Source organism: Perna viridis, chromosome 12, assembly GCF_037379345.1.
Source record: "Perna viridis isolate PV_CMFRI_1.1 ecotype Kerala chromosome 12, ASM3737934v1, whole genome shotgun sequence".
NCBI lineage: Eukaryota > Metazoa > Mollusca > Bivalvia > Mytilida > Mytilidae > Perna > Perna viridis.
The window spans coordinates 5,414,800-5,429,663 of NC_142456.1; the positions used below are offsets into that span (position 1 = coordinate 5,414,800).

Here is a 14,864-nt window from a genome sequence, read left to right on the forward strand (position 1 = left end):
TATAAACAGGAGGAATAAAATTAAATAAAATTATGTAAGATTTGTTTCCAACACATTTGTAGTGGATTTGTTTAGATGTAATGTGGCAAAATAAGTATAGATATGGCTTGTAACAAATTTATTTATTAATCCTATTTTCAAACAGTTAAATAAAAACTGTATGTTTATTGAAACAAGTAAATGTGTTTTTTTTTTTCTTTTAATCTTTCCAATGAATTACAAAATCTACAAGGTATATGGTCAGAAATGTGACCTATATTTCTCATATAAAATGTCCATGCCCCGCCACACAAGTTGCAAGGTATTGTATAATACCCTCCAAAAGTGTGTCCGTCCGCTTGTCCCCCTATCTCCCGACAACGTACAAATGATAACTTAAAAACGGACCTATTAATTGTTTTGAAACTTTGCAGGTTGTTAAGTACTTAAGATACAGATAAAGTTAAATTATCAGAAAAATTCAGAATCCATTCTTCGGGGGTTTAAGCATTTCGTCATCGTCCTTTTCTTTCACCATTACGTGGCAGGGTATCTCTTAATTTTCCATTAATGCGCTATTTTTGTCAAATATTGTTTAGGTGTGTTCATGGTTTGAGTTATAATATTACGGCATGTAACTTTAAGTATGCATACATTAATCAGCATATTCAAATTATCGTATATCGTATGTATTTATTTGCGATCGATTTGCCTTTCAAATGCAGTGTATAAGTGTACAATGGTAACTGTTTATTGTTTCAGATTCAGTTTTATTTCATCTGTTATATATCATACCTACTGTGAACTTCCATTCACTTACACATATTAATATATATATGAAATAGTAATACAGTTTTATTATCTTTAATGTGACCTTTCTTTCCAGGCATATTTAAAAGTTCAAGAGGAAAATTAGATATTGGGGATTTATCGTTTCAAATTTTCCAGCCTGATACGGAGATACCAATCATCGAATCAAATGGAAGGCTCTTTGTTCCCTTTGTTGTGAAATACAGCTTCCCGTCAGATGTTTCTTCAGCAGTTTTGGAAACGAAATTACGTCGTTATGTCCAGGAAATGCTCAAGAACCGCAACCCTGATGGGTCACAGAAGACCGACTCTTCACCGGGACAAAACAAAATTTACAAAACATCGAACAGTTCGGTCCTTGTGTCATCAAAACACGCTCTCGATAACACACTTGATAACAGGAAACCGTCAGCATTTAAGTCAAAGGGTATTCCTGTGGTATTTCCTGCATCTGAAAAGAAATCTGCTAAATCTGAATTAGTAATGGGAATACCAGTAGAGTTATATGATGAGAACAAAAGCACAACAAATCTACAAAAGAAAACAAGAAAGCAAATTGCAGCATCCTTTGGCATCAAGGAAGGTGTTTTGTGGGGCAAGACAGCGAAAACTGGTGAAAAAAGCAAAGAACGCAATAAGAAAATTGATATTTATTCAAGAACAAAAGGAGGTGTTGAATTGATTGGACAAAGTTATAAAGGAACAAAGAACGTCATTCAAAATAGTAGGAACAGAAATGAAACGAAACTAACATTAGGCTCAATAATGGGATTAGACATACAATCTGATGAACGATTAAAACCAGATAATATAAAGACAAAGAAACGAGAAGATAACTTTGTACTTTGGCAAATACCAGGATTTTACCAAACTGGCTCTGTTCCTAACCATCAGAACCATAATCCAGGCGGTTCAGGATTATCTAAAAATACCAATGAAATAAATAGGGTTAATCGGTTAAATCAAAAAGTCTGGACAAAGAAACATAGTTCACCTAAGCCTTATTCTGTCACTAGAGGACATACCTTATGGAAACCTAAACCAACTACAATAAGTAGTAATCCTTGGAAATATCATGTACCCCAAACAAAGGACAAAATTTCGTTGCAGCATCCAAATCGTGAAACGCAAAGTTCAGTCAGGAGAAAACCTAAAAGCCCAGACATAAAAGTCACAAATTTATTGAAACACAAAACCATTGATACAAACTCGAAAGATCCATGGCAATATTTCTCTGATACTAAAGGCGGAAATTTATGGAAACATAGTTTCATCAACACAAAATTCTCAATGTCCATACCAACTAACTCTGAAAATTCAAAAGGGACAGTCCCGTGGAAACAGAATTCGTTCATAAAAGCAACAACCCTATGGAAACCAAAACCCGTTCAAACAGAAGAAGCACCTAAGCAAAAGAATTCTGAAAGCCTTAACAACAAAGAAGCAATCCCGTTGAATCAGCATGCATTCACAAAAGAAGCAACTCTCGGGAAATCGAATACCGCGAAAACAAACGAACCGACTTTTCCTTTGAGGCCTTCAACTGATCACACAAGTGGAACATTTTCCCGATTAAAACCAAAATCAGTTATTACAAAAGGAGTTGAACCGTTAATACATTTTCCCGTCACGAAAGGAACTAATTTGTGGAAATCTGGGACTGCCAAAACAAAAATGTTTTCTTCTCAATTGAATCTAAAATCCATCAATACAAAAGCGGCGACTTTTCAGCAGAATTCTAAAAGTGACAACTCAGCATCACGCAAACATAGTTCTTTCACTAAAGGGACAAGTTGGTGGAAGACACAAATTACCGATAAGATTGACAATCAACCCCAAAAAACTGACGCTGGTTTAAAAAGTTCATTTCTTCCTAAAAGGAACGATTTACAAATGAAAAAGAAAATAAACGATTCTTTTAAGCAGGAAATGGAAAGAAAAATGACGATCAACAGTTTATCGCAAAAACCACCAATACCACCTCCACCTGTAATACGGCGCACAATCACCAAACAGAACGTACAAATGGATAAAAAAGCGCAAAGGAGAAATAAAAAGACGGATGTACACAAAATAAGGACAAGTTATGTACAGCATTCTGATACAAATATAAAAGAAGAACCACAAGTTGATATTTGGGCTCAAATATTAAATTCGTCAGAAAAATCAAGGAAAACTGAAATTGCCAATACGAAAAAGAAAGATCAATTGTCGAAAATAAAACAGAAAACACCAATTAACGAGCCTACAAACCCAACGTATGAATTTCAAAACGATCACAGAAATTCGAGAAGAAACGAGGAGGTTACTTCTAATACAAAGGCCGGAGACAGTGGCATGTTTAGAAAATCAAAGGATATTGACACAATGAGTAAAAAACAAAGATATAAACAGAATCTGAAAAATCAGAACAGTTTACAAAAAAGTCAGGGAAACTCGGGGATGTCACGCAAAAGTTATATCAATCACAATCAGCAGATGACAACGACCAACAGCTTACTTGCCAATTTTAATGAAGAAACAATTCCTCCCGATGAAACTCCAGCGCTATCTCCAACAAATGACAATGGGCATATTGATAAAAGTATAAATATGCAAGCTCATAGAAATGATCGAGTGTATAATCCAAAATTGAAAAGGAGAAAGGATTTAATTGCAAAGTATAATGATTTGAAAGGAAAGATTTCAGTTCAGGAAAATAACTTAAAGGGTAGGATTAAAAACTTGCTGTATAGGAACAGTGTCTTGAGTAAAACGACAGAGAATTCAAATGATAAATTAGAAAGTACTAATCTGGATGAAAAAACAGAGTCAAATAGAAGAGTAGCTTCATTTTTAAATTCTGTTAAAGCGCCAGTTCAAAAGATTGGTACAGCTCTGTCAGTTATGAACTCAAAGAAATCAAAACAACCTACGGAGTCGGAAACTAAAACCTATCAAAGCAGACAATATAATGTGTTTGATTCTACAAGTCCATCTTATGAGAGATCTAACAAAAATATTAGAATAAAAGGTGTTACTCCGAGGATTATAAGTTCACATGATCAACAAGTACCTTCAAAAGAAGCAGAGACGCAAAAAGAAAGATCGATTCAAGCCTCCAAACAGACGAAAAACATCAAAGTTAGACTGTTACATCCAACACCAAGGCAACATGCCGAGGTAGCGCAAAAGAAACAGGTAAAAATAAATCAGAATTTAAGTAAACATTCAAAACCAAGGGGGATCTACATGAACCAATCGGGTGATGAAGTAATGAGACCTCGTGAAAAGATTTCAAGCGTTATGAACAAGCGAAAAAGAATTGATGTTATAATAAATTCGAAACCATCGCCTGATTCAACTAATTCAGACGTCAAATATTCAGTGAAACCTGCAGGCAAAGCAAGATTGTCAACTTTTTCAATTACACATCCAACTTTACGAGCCAGGAAACAATCAAAGGTTGATGAACCATCTAAACGGGGAGGAAAAAAAGACATCTTAAATGATGACCCCCATACTTCTATGGATAGTTTAATAAAACCTCCGGTTGATGGGAAAATTGAAACAAAGGATAATTATAAACTCAAACATGTAAACCAACCAGATAAACCTGCACAACCAATAAACGGTGCATCATTGTTTCACAAGGTGAAAGTCAAACAACCACTTAATAATACCTTAATTCCGCCAAATAATACTCCTTCTTCCTTTTACAAGGTTATGGTTGACGAAGCATCGAATGTCAAGCAGGACATTGCAAATAGGAAAAATATGAGCAGGTCCTCTAAAGTAAAAAATCGGCGAAAAAAACAAAGCCGAACGGTAAGACGAAAATTAAAAGTTGGCAGTTCGGATGCTACCCATAGACACCATCAAAATAAAGGACAAATTGTTGATAACAATGAAACAAATAAAGAAGACAAACATACAAACTCAGATTTACCAAATACACATACACAAAAGGGCAACGCAGTGGGTTTCCAATCAGAGAATGACCATCAATCGCAACCGTCAGATCCTATCGACAATAATACGTCAGAAGCTCAACTAAATGAACTTGAAAACTTGAAAATTCTAGAACAGACGAGATATGATGCGATGAAGAAGACAAATGAATTAAGTATTGGCAATATCAAACCAATTCCAGAGCCAAAATCATCTATCACTAGTTCATCGATCAACTATGTTTTAGATGCTATCAATTCAAGTCAAAACGATAAAAATAATGATATTACAACGCATAGTAAACACAACAGCTTTGCTAATTCAAATCAGCAAAATAGTGCCAAGAGAAAAACGATGCGTAAACAGCATTCTAAGACGATAATAAAACGACCATCCGATGAACCAAAAATGAAACCACCAACCATGCCACCGATAGAAATTGCAACCCTCCCACAAATTTCGAATGACACGGAATACAATGAGGCTAAATTCGAGTCCTTGGTCGACGACACAAATACAGGTATTCATATATTGTCTGCTGATAATAACAAATCATCAATTAAAAGAAGAAAACCTCATTCAAGTAAAAACATAAGGCGCCGAAAACATCGCATAACCTCTCAATCTAAAACCATATCTAGTAATATCAATAATCCTAATCAGGATAGCAACATAAAAATACATTCTGTCAAAGTTGAACCTACAACGCCATTGGAGATTGATCGTCATTCCAAATTCAAAAAACATTTAAGCGCGAAGTCTGTATCATCAAATAAGGTAAGTGGTACTGACCTAAGGCAAAGAGAAAATGGACAGACAACACTCAATAATATTGCTCAATCGACTTCGAATGATCAATACAAAGACAGGCAGATAACAAGCCCGGACAACACAATGGTTAAAAGCGAGGGAGTTGGACATAATAGAAGGAATCAGGATGATCATTCACGGACTGGAGCAGAAGAAGAAATGAATGTTAATACCGACAACAATCTTATTAAGAGTATTGTAAAGGTATTAAAACAACCTTCAAAGGAAAAATTAAAAACATCCTTTATTCAATCCACTACTACCGAGAATAACAAAGAGCAGGGTACATTTGAACGAATAAAAACAAAAAAAATCCCAAATGAAAAGAGGAAAAGGAAAGAGCTGTCTGGGATAGTAATGAGTTTGAGTCCACGAGATCGACACAATCATATACAAACTACTTCACAACAAATTAGAACAATGATTGATCCAGACAAAATTTCAATAAAAGAGGCAATTAAGAAGGGCAAAAGGAGGAAAGGTCACCGTTCGCGTACTGAAGAAAATGACAAGCAAGTTGAAGAAATTATACCAAAAATCGAGGTGATGTCACCACCAATTAACACATCTATTGATAGCCAACATGCGATCGCACCTGACTCGAGAGTACATCAAGACATTACCGATCATCCGCCTCCTCCTCCTATTAACCATCGAATTGAGAACAAAAATCATGTTTCGAATCCCTCAGCCTCAAATAAAATTATTCCACATGACCTAAATAACGATATGTGGCACGACTTTTTGAAACCTAAGCATCATTCCTCAAATAAAGTAGATAACCCTAAGAAAGTGAGGTCAAATAAAAGACGTGAACTTAAGCCATTGTCGTCAAAAAATACACAAACGCCTGAGCAATTGTCGTCACATAGTATACGTAAATATTTACATGCCACTATAGCACCGAGAAAACAAACTAGCCATAGAGGACAGCAAGGACGTTTAAAATCAGGCAAACTTCTAGTACCTAAACCCAATTATCGAAAAGAGGTAAAAACCCATGGAAGGACAATGAACAACGATGAACTCACGGAGTACCATGATTATAGTGAAAGTCATAGTTCTGATTACGATAGAGGAAATGAAGATTATGATGAATATGATAGTCGTTATAACAACGGAAACAAAAATAATCATGAGAGTCATGAATATTATGATGGCGATGAAAGTCATGATAATGATGATTATGACAGTAGGGAAAATCATGATTATGATAGTGGAGAAAATCATTATTATGACAGTGGAAAAAATCATGATTATGGTGGTGGGGATAGTAATGATCATGATAATAGTGATAGTGATTATGATTATGATGAGGTTTCAGGTCATAAGCTGTCAAATACAGAAACACATAAGCATTACAAAGATCATGATGATTATGAGTATTATGGTGATAGCTCTAGTGAAAATCATGATTCTTCTAACAATGCTCCAAGGGAATCAACTGTCTACATGAGACATAAGCATCGTGGGAACTATGGGGACGACTCGACAAAATACATAAAACAGTCAGCTCAATACTATTCCTCGCCTCACAACTCCGACTATTCTGCGGAATACGATCCGGGAGAATATCCTATGAATGATGTCGACTCAAAAGAATATACTAATCCGCCTAATAAATACAGAAAACGTAATATGAAAATTTCGGATTTATATTATTACGATGAGTCGTCAGCATACGAATCAGATTATCGTCATGATTACGATTTTAAATATTCAGATAGTCAAGAACAAGACTACAACGACTATTCAAGAATATCGTACACAACACATATTCCATTTACGGCAATACAAAGACGCTTGAGAGCTACCGGAAAAGGGGCAAGTACACATCCAGTCGATTATTCTAGAGCGAGGCAAAAACAATTACACAGAGAACATACAACACGGCATCGTCAATGGAAAATATCACAAAATAACAGGCAACTCTATGTTGACGCTAATGGACAAATGAGGTATGCAAACATACAAGAAAGGTTACAATCAAGAAATTTGCCCTTGAACAGAAAAACAAAATCTCAGCCACATAGAGAAATTAATGAAGACTCAGAATATGATGATCATTACTTTGATAACAGTGATTCTGATTATTTTAGCTATGAATATGAGTACTATAGTGATGAGCAAACGCATGAAAAGAGTCATAAATCACACGGAACAAAGTCACTTTCCAATCAACGACAACGGCAATCGACAAACTTTTACGATCATGATGATGACAATTATGGTGATGAAGACGATGGTGCCGACGATGACGATGGTGATGATGATGATGATTATACGTCCTCTGAACATAGTCATGAACACGCCGATGACTATACGGATGATTATTTCTATGTTGAACCAGTGGGAACAAGTAGTCGTGACACTGTGACGCTCTTACGAGCACCTCGTAATAGGAAAAGTCACAATCAACGAATGAGGAGGGGTAATGTCCCTTCAAGACGGTCTCATTCGCAATTAAATGAAAAATGGCGATTGTGTGACTGTGTCCTTTGGAAGAAGGTGCGACCAAAAAAATCAGGATAACACAAGAGTATATTTGATCAGAAATGGCAATCATCCTAAAGTCCCATTAGTGAATAAGACATGACTGACCCAAGTTGTTGTTCTCAATAAGAGTCATATGAGGAGGATAGGGGCTGGGTTTTTATTTTTTTTTATATTCTTTATTTTGTCTTATTTTTCTTTCATTTGTGGTTGCTGAAGTAATATTGAACATCACCGGGACTGGTGTTATGTTTCATCGAGTACGAGCTTAAATTTAATATTAGTATTTCGGGAGAGTACATTGAGAGTGATTTGTAATCCTTAGCCTAGGGGTACAAATTGAAGACAAAAAAAAAGAGAATTTGAATGGAAATAGTTCTGATGCGAAATTCAAATGTCAAGAAAAATATTATTTCTTCAACTGATAAAACAGTTGTCTTTCACAAAGCCCTTAATAACACGAGTTTGACCGGCGGTGACATATTTGGTCACCACTTCCTTTCGGTCACCTGCCTTATACCTTAGCGTTTTAAGTTCGAATTACTTTATTAACTCGCGAACTTCCTAATCTGGTATGATTAATAAACGGTTTAATCAAAAATACGACAGCATTCCTACTGACCAATTTATGAAGGAATTACAAGTTATTTGAAGAATTCATTTGTGGTCTTAATAAATTCTTTTGGTTGTGTTTGAAAAATGAGTTTAATCAACGTAATGACAATGTATGTAGATGCGTAGACGTAGCTGTATATACATGTAGTTTAATTTGGCTTTGTCTTCAAGGCAAGGATAATAGCTGTATAATTACAGTTTTATTTGTTTAATTTGGCTTTGTCTTCAAGGCAAGGATAATAGCTGTATAATTACAGTTTTATTTGTTTTATTTGGCTTTGTCTTCAAGGCAAGGATAATAGCTGTATAATTACAGTTTTATTTGTTTTATTTGGCTTTGTCTTCAAGGCAAGAGGGATAATACAAAAAGGCTTTTGAGGCTTGTGGTTAAATGTTCTTTACGAAAGAAGTCGAAATTATAGAAAAGGCCTCTGCGCATTTATAGTTTTCGATGTATTTCATTAGGTGCGTGTATAGTACATGCGAAGACTTGTGCATGTTACTGTAATGTACATGTAATATCTTTGAACCAAATAAAGGGAATTTCCAGATAAATATACATCATTTATACTTAAACAGATGCATTATTTCAATAAGTTACATTTTTTTACTGTTTTTAATTTTTGATTTACATGCATGTACTTATTCACATGTTATAAATCTTATTTTACTTGACAAATGCCAATTATCATTATTGTGTAATAGGCCATATTTCTCTTCGATTTCCTTCATACATGTAATTAAGTATCAGTCTTCGTAAAATCTATATATTTTAAGGCAAATATTGGCATATTCGTGTATAGATTTTACAAAATGTCCTAGTTTTTATGGACGCCGATACACATGTACCTCGCACTAATGAAATATTGTTATTGGCACACAAAAGGGCCAAAAGCATGATACATGTATCACCGTATGTGATAAAAGGTGCGTGGTACGATTTTGTCGTACGATAATAAGTGAAATAAAAAATGAAAAAATTACACAATAATTCCATTGTCGTGTTTGACTTTGTTCCGAATACTCACTTATCAATCAAACAAATACTTGAAATGAATCAGATTGAGTTTAAATTTCAATTAGTACTAAGAGGTTAAAGTTCATAAAATGTGTTGGATAAGTTACATCACAGACGTACTACACTTTCATGATTGCATCCTGTATGTTATGAGATTGAGAATTGTCTTTTCAAGCCTCATTGAAAGAGCATGTGTAAAAATGTCTTTTTGGATAAAAATATAAGAAATACTTGTTATAATTATTACTTTTCATAATTCATCCCAGGGCCCCTTTCGTTTGTTTTTTTTTTTTTTTTTTGTTTCGTTTAAATGCTTACTAGATACACATGTAAGAGTTTTTATTATTGTGAATTTCTTTGCTGAAGGAAATTAAATTTATGGAAAGCTCATTTTCCTTATTTATTGTTCTTGAACCTTAGAACAAAGACAGAAAATATAGATAGCAGGCACAAGTGAAAAAAACGCAAACTTAAGACATGACTGTGATATAGTCTCATTTTTGTCAATTTATGGCAATGACATAGCAATCGCAAAAGGCGAAATATCGTCTAAAATATGTTTGCATCTCCCGCAGAAAATAATTTTCTCGACATTCACAAGTTTGATTCAAGGGAGCATGTATCAGTTAAGGTAACTACGCATATCAAAATGTACATGTATTTATGCAGTTTAATTTGCTTTCGGATCTAAGCAGGATCTCTGTTTGTTTAATTCGGATTAGACTTTAAAAAAAGTAATATATTCTTTCATAAATCACAGTTCTAGTTTTGTCGTAATTTTCATATAAGGTCATGCTATTGTAATCCGGATGTATAGAATCGACTACACTATGACAAATCGTCCCGTATCTAAATGATACCTTTATACCATTTAACATAAGCTATTCATTATTTGAATATTGTGGTGAGATTTAAGTATGATACTTGTAGTTGGAGTCTCATTCAACATTAATTGACCAATAACATGAGTACTTTGATTTATGCTTATAGACGTTGTGGAATCTTGTGTACATTGTACATGTAATTGTTCACGTGGTACGTCCTTTCCTTCTCTAAAAATATCAGGAAAGTGATATTTGAAATTCACAGAACTAATTTTCAGTATGAAAATGGACGAACAAATTGCTTCTAGTTATCCATGTTCATGTCAGAATCTGATAATGTATCTCCTAAAATAGACTAAGAATACCACTTCGTGTCAACACACATATATGTACTGAATCAAACTTTCAGAATAAAAAAGGGGAAATATTATGAATACATTTCATAGGAATTAATTCTTCAAATGTGAAGTCAAGTCCACAAGAACTAATATGCATATATATACTGAATTTCATGGTCCCAGTCTCCGTTTGAGCTTTATTTCGTGGTTAATGTTGTTCAAGATTTTTACAGACTGGGTGATTATTACCCTGCTAAACAAATCTATTCCATAATCTGTGATAATAGTCCAAATCAGACGCGTAGAAAATCATAATAAAAGTTTTCGTAGTTACTCATATGACATATAGTGTCAAAACATTACAAGACGAGATACTAAATATAGATCTGCACGTACGAGACGTGTAGGTCATGCAATGCTCTATATAACTATGTCTGACATTTGGCATGTGACAATTATTTAGGGGGTTTTCTGTCCGACTTATGTACTGATGTGTCATTAATTTCTATGTACCAAATAAAATGATATTACAAAGATCATGTGACGAGCTATTAATTGTACATGTATGCGGACCTTAACCCTGTTACTGCAAACTACGCAGAAAGATCTGTCCATTCTTGTCATGTATGCACAGGTGCTTGCTCCCACTATCAAATATGCACCCCCATTAGTATGTAACACGTCGTTTTATATACATTCGGGTACTCCCACAACGTAAGAGGTTGGAATTCCGTTCCTCCATACTTATGATGGCACCAAGTCAAAAAATAGCTTGCCAGACATGCAACCTGTAGCACCGCCGGAGTAAGTAGTCGGGTTGCATATTTGATAGTGGGAGCAAACCCATGTGACGTATGTAACTCTTGTATGTTTATGTCCTTATATACATTCTGCAAGACTCTTACTTGAATTAACAAATGGAAGAGATATTAAATTGATCAAATCAGTTAATCGCGCCTACCCGATCCGACAATCTAAATAGTCAAAACTGAAATAAGGTGGTCAATTTTTGTAAACAGCGATGTTTGGATGTCATTATAGAGTTATCTCCATTTTTTTTGTGTGTACATATAATTAATAGAAAATCAGCTTTTTGGTTTGAATTACACTCGTCATTTAAAATACCGTATCCTCAATTCTGAAATGGATTCTATGTCCAGATTTTGTATTGAGAATTCGTAATTTCAAAACTTATAAAATTTAAAGGATTTTTATGACACAAATTATGCCCCATAAAACAGCATACTCTTATGGATCTTATCGGGTTTTGGCTTTCCATTTCGATATTGTTTGGTCTTAAGTCCTTCTTGTATACATTTTTTGTGTGCGGGGGAGATCTTGAACATCCTGAGTGTTTGGTTCTAATGCCGCTGATAGCTTACTCCTTGAAACTCGGGTAGACTCGATACACATGAATTTCAGGTGAATTGTGTACCAAATTAGCTCACTTTAGGCTAAAACAATTTCTTATTCATCTGAAAATCGTGTGAAATTTTGTCTGCGTACGTGTAAAAATTCTATGCATTTAAATCCAACTCCGAATGACAAAAAAAATAAATTTAGATTCTGTTTTCAAAACACTACAAATAATAAGTAGCCTTCAAATCCTATACCCAAACACAATAACACCATGCTATTGAAATGACAATCACTTATTAATAATCTATAGGAAGTTAGGAATGGGACGTTTAAAATTCCATCAAGCTTTCAAAAATAAAAATAATAAAGAGAAAATTAAATAACATAATGCAAGAACTTGTTTTGTAGTTGCGATGAGTTGAAAGAACTTTCCATTGAACCTCAACGTGTCTTTTTTCATTTCGATGACTGCACATTGTCTTTTTTCTAAAGTAAATTTTAACGCCTATTCAAGAGACTCGGATCAGGTTATATACATTACACACACATGGTATATACCCCCTGTATTCTTATGAAAGAATGTTCGAACCTGATAATTCTGTAGGTAATTTGATAAAGACAAAATAATAACATTGTATCTTGTTTGCTAATAGACTTCGAATCGAAATGGTTGTGATTAAAATGTGATAATTTAGGCGAATTCGTGAACTTTTGTATTTCATCGATATAATGTCATGATTTTCCATGTATAGGATATAGAAATAGCTAAAATTCGGTGAGTATAAATCTAATAAATCTAAAATGTAACTCATTTGTGTGCTTAAACTGCGGATGAAAAGGGGTACATGTATGTTGTGATAAATCTGTACATATTTTATAATTTTGTATTATATACCACTATCATAACTGAAAGTTTTCGTCTTAATTGATGAAAATCCGTGTAAGTGTTTTTCACCAAACGATGGCTATGCTAAATCATTTGATACGCGCCTCCCCCCACCCTTTTCATGACAAATCTGAAAACAGTGAAAATGATATGTAGCTTTCTAATTCCTCCACGAAAAAAAGTTTTGTGCACCGAATCCTGACCAGAAGGATGATAAAACCATACAAAACATTCAATCAGACAGACGGACTGGCAGCGGTGTACCATTAGGTAATATGCCCTTCAAATGGGTCTTACATGCATGCATAATACTAGTGTACAAGTCGTACGATCGTGAAAAGTATAAATTCAAAGATTTTTTGTATACATCAACATTTCTTGACTATAGACAACATTTAAACAAAAACAGCTTCATGCGGGATCCGAATGTTATAACGTTTAGGCCTGAAGCAGAAGTCACCTTGTCCATACAAGGCCAGATTTTCCGGCCACAGTGCTGTCAAGGTGTGTACCCCAAAGGACTAAATAGGATAGCCGTCAACCGTATGATAACCTGACCATAGTGGGTACAGATGATTAGAGAGCGTTACGCTTCATACACGTTATTGACCCCATCGTTATGGTGTTCTTCTCGAATATTCTCCTTGGAGCCTGTACTGATGTTACAAAATGCGCCGCTCTACCTATAACTCCCATATTCCGGTGGCAGTCAGTATTTTTCTAATTCTTGGTTCCCATCCTATTTTCAACTTGTTCTGTTTCTGATCACGTACGACATATTGACGTTAAACAGACACCAATAAAACAATAAATCAAAAACAAAACCAAGATTCAAAATTTATTGATACATTCACACCATATAAAAAAAAATACCAAGACAAATTGTGTGCAATGGAGTTTTCGGTATAAAATGATCCTTTCAACTCCAATTCGAATTCTTAACATTCTTTTCTTTAAACAAAGTTTTTGATATGCTTGGTTGTCTTTTTTATCAGGTCCGCGAAGATACACTGAGAATTCATGGCCATATCTAAACTTTATTACAAATTAAACTTGTGTATCTTTCTGATGAATAATAACAGAAATATCGACCTGATAAATTCTAGGCAATATGGCTAAACCAAGGGAAAACCGAAGTTGGAAACCTCCGCAACTGGGTACAAACATTTCCGATTGAAATGATGGGTTAGTTACAGCATTTCTACTAGTTGTTGCATGGCAGTAGTGGTGCTATCAGAGGGTCGACTTACCAAGTCTAGCTAGGAGTGAAATGTATGATGATCAACATGAATTCAAAATGATTCGCTTAACAAGAACATAAAATTGTAGTAGGGGACCAAGGGGGATGTCCGAGGTTTACCACCCTTTTGTAGGAATTTTTTGAGAAGTTTCGCAAAATTTTAACAAATGAGCCCACACACTAATAAATTTCTGTATCCGCCACTGAAACGGCTAGTCAGTGATGAAAATATTTGATTGATAGAATTGATACAGAATTTTGGAAATCAGCCTTAAATTGATTATTGACACGACATATTTCAACTTACAACAGATTACGCCAACTACAATGAAAAGTCGTCAATTAAGAATTATGAACAATATTTCAATACATATTTTCATTTAAAAAGATCAACATGATTAAAAACCACTTTTTATTAATCAGTCAATCAAAATGAAGTATCTTTTTGTTTTATTTGAACTGCTTATTGATGGTTCTCGACACAGAGGTCTTGACAAATATTATTTTTATGAACCCCTTTAAGTACACATCATATTTTTAATTAGACAACGAAGTAATTCTT

At 34.5% G+C, this 14,864-nt stretch overlaps 1 protein-coding gene across 1 annotated transcript in view; it reads left to right on the forward strand.

Moving 5' to 3' along the window:
• Window positions 1-12,802: 12,802 nt before the first annotated feature.
• LOC148600963 (uncharacterized) overlaps window positions 12,803-14,864 on the forward strand; it is a 62,191-nt gene continuing 60,129 nt past the window's right edge. The window contains exon 1 of the mRNA XM_088554715.1: window positions 12,803-12,951. The gene's annotated coding sequence lies outside the window, so the exon portion shown is untranslated. The remainder of the gene's footprint in view (window positions 12,952-14,864) is intronic.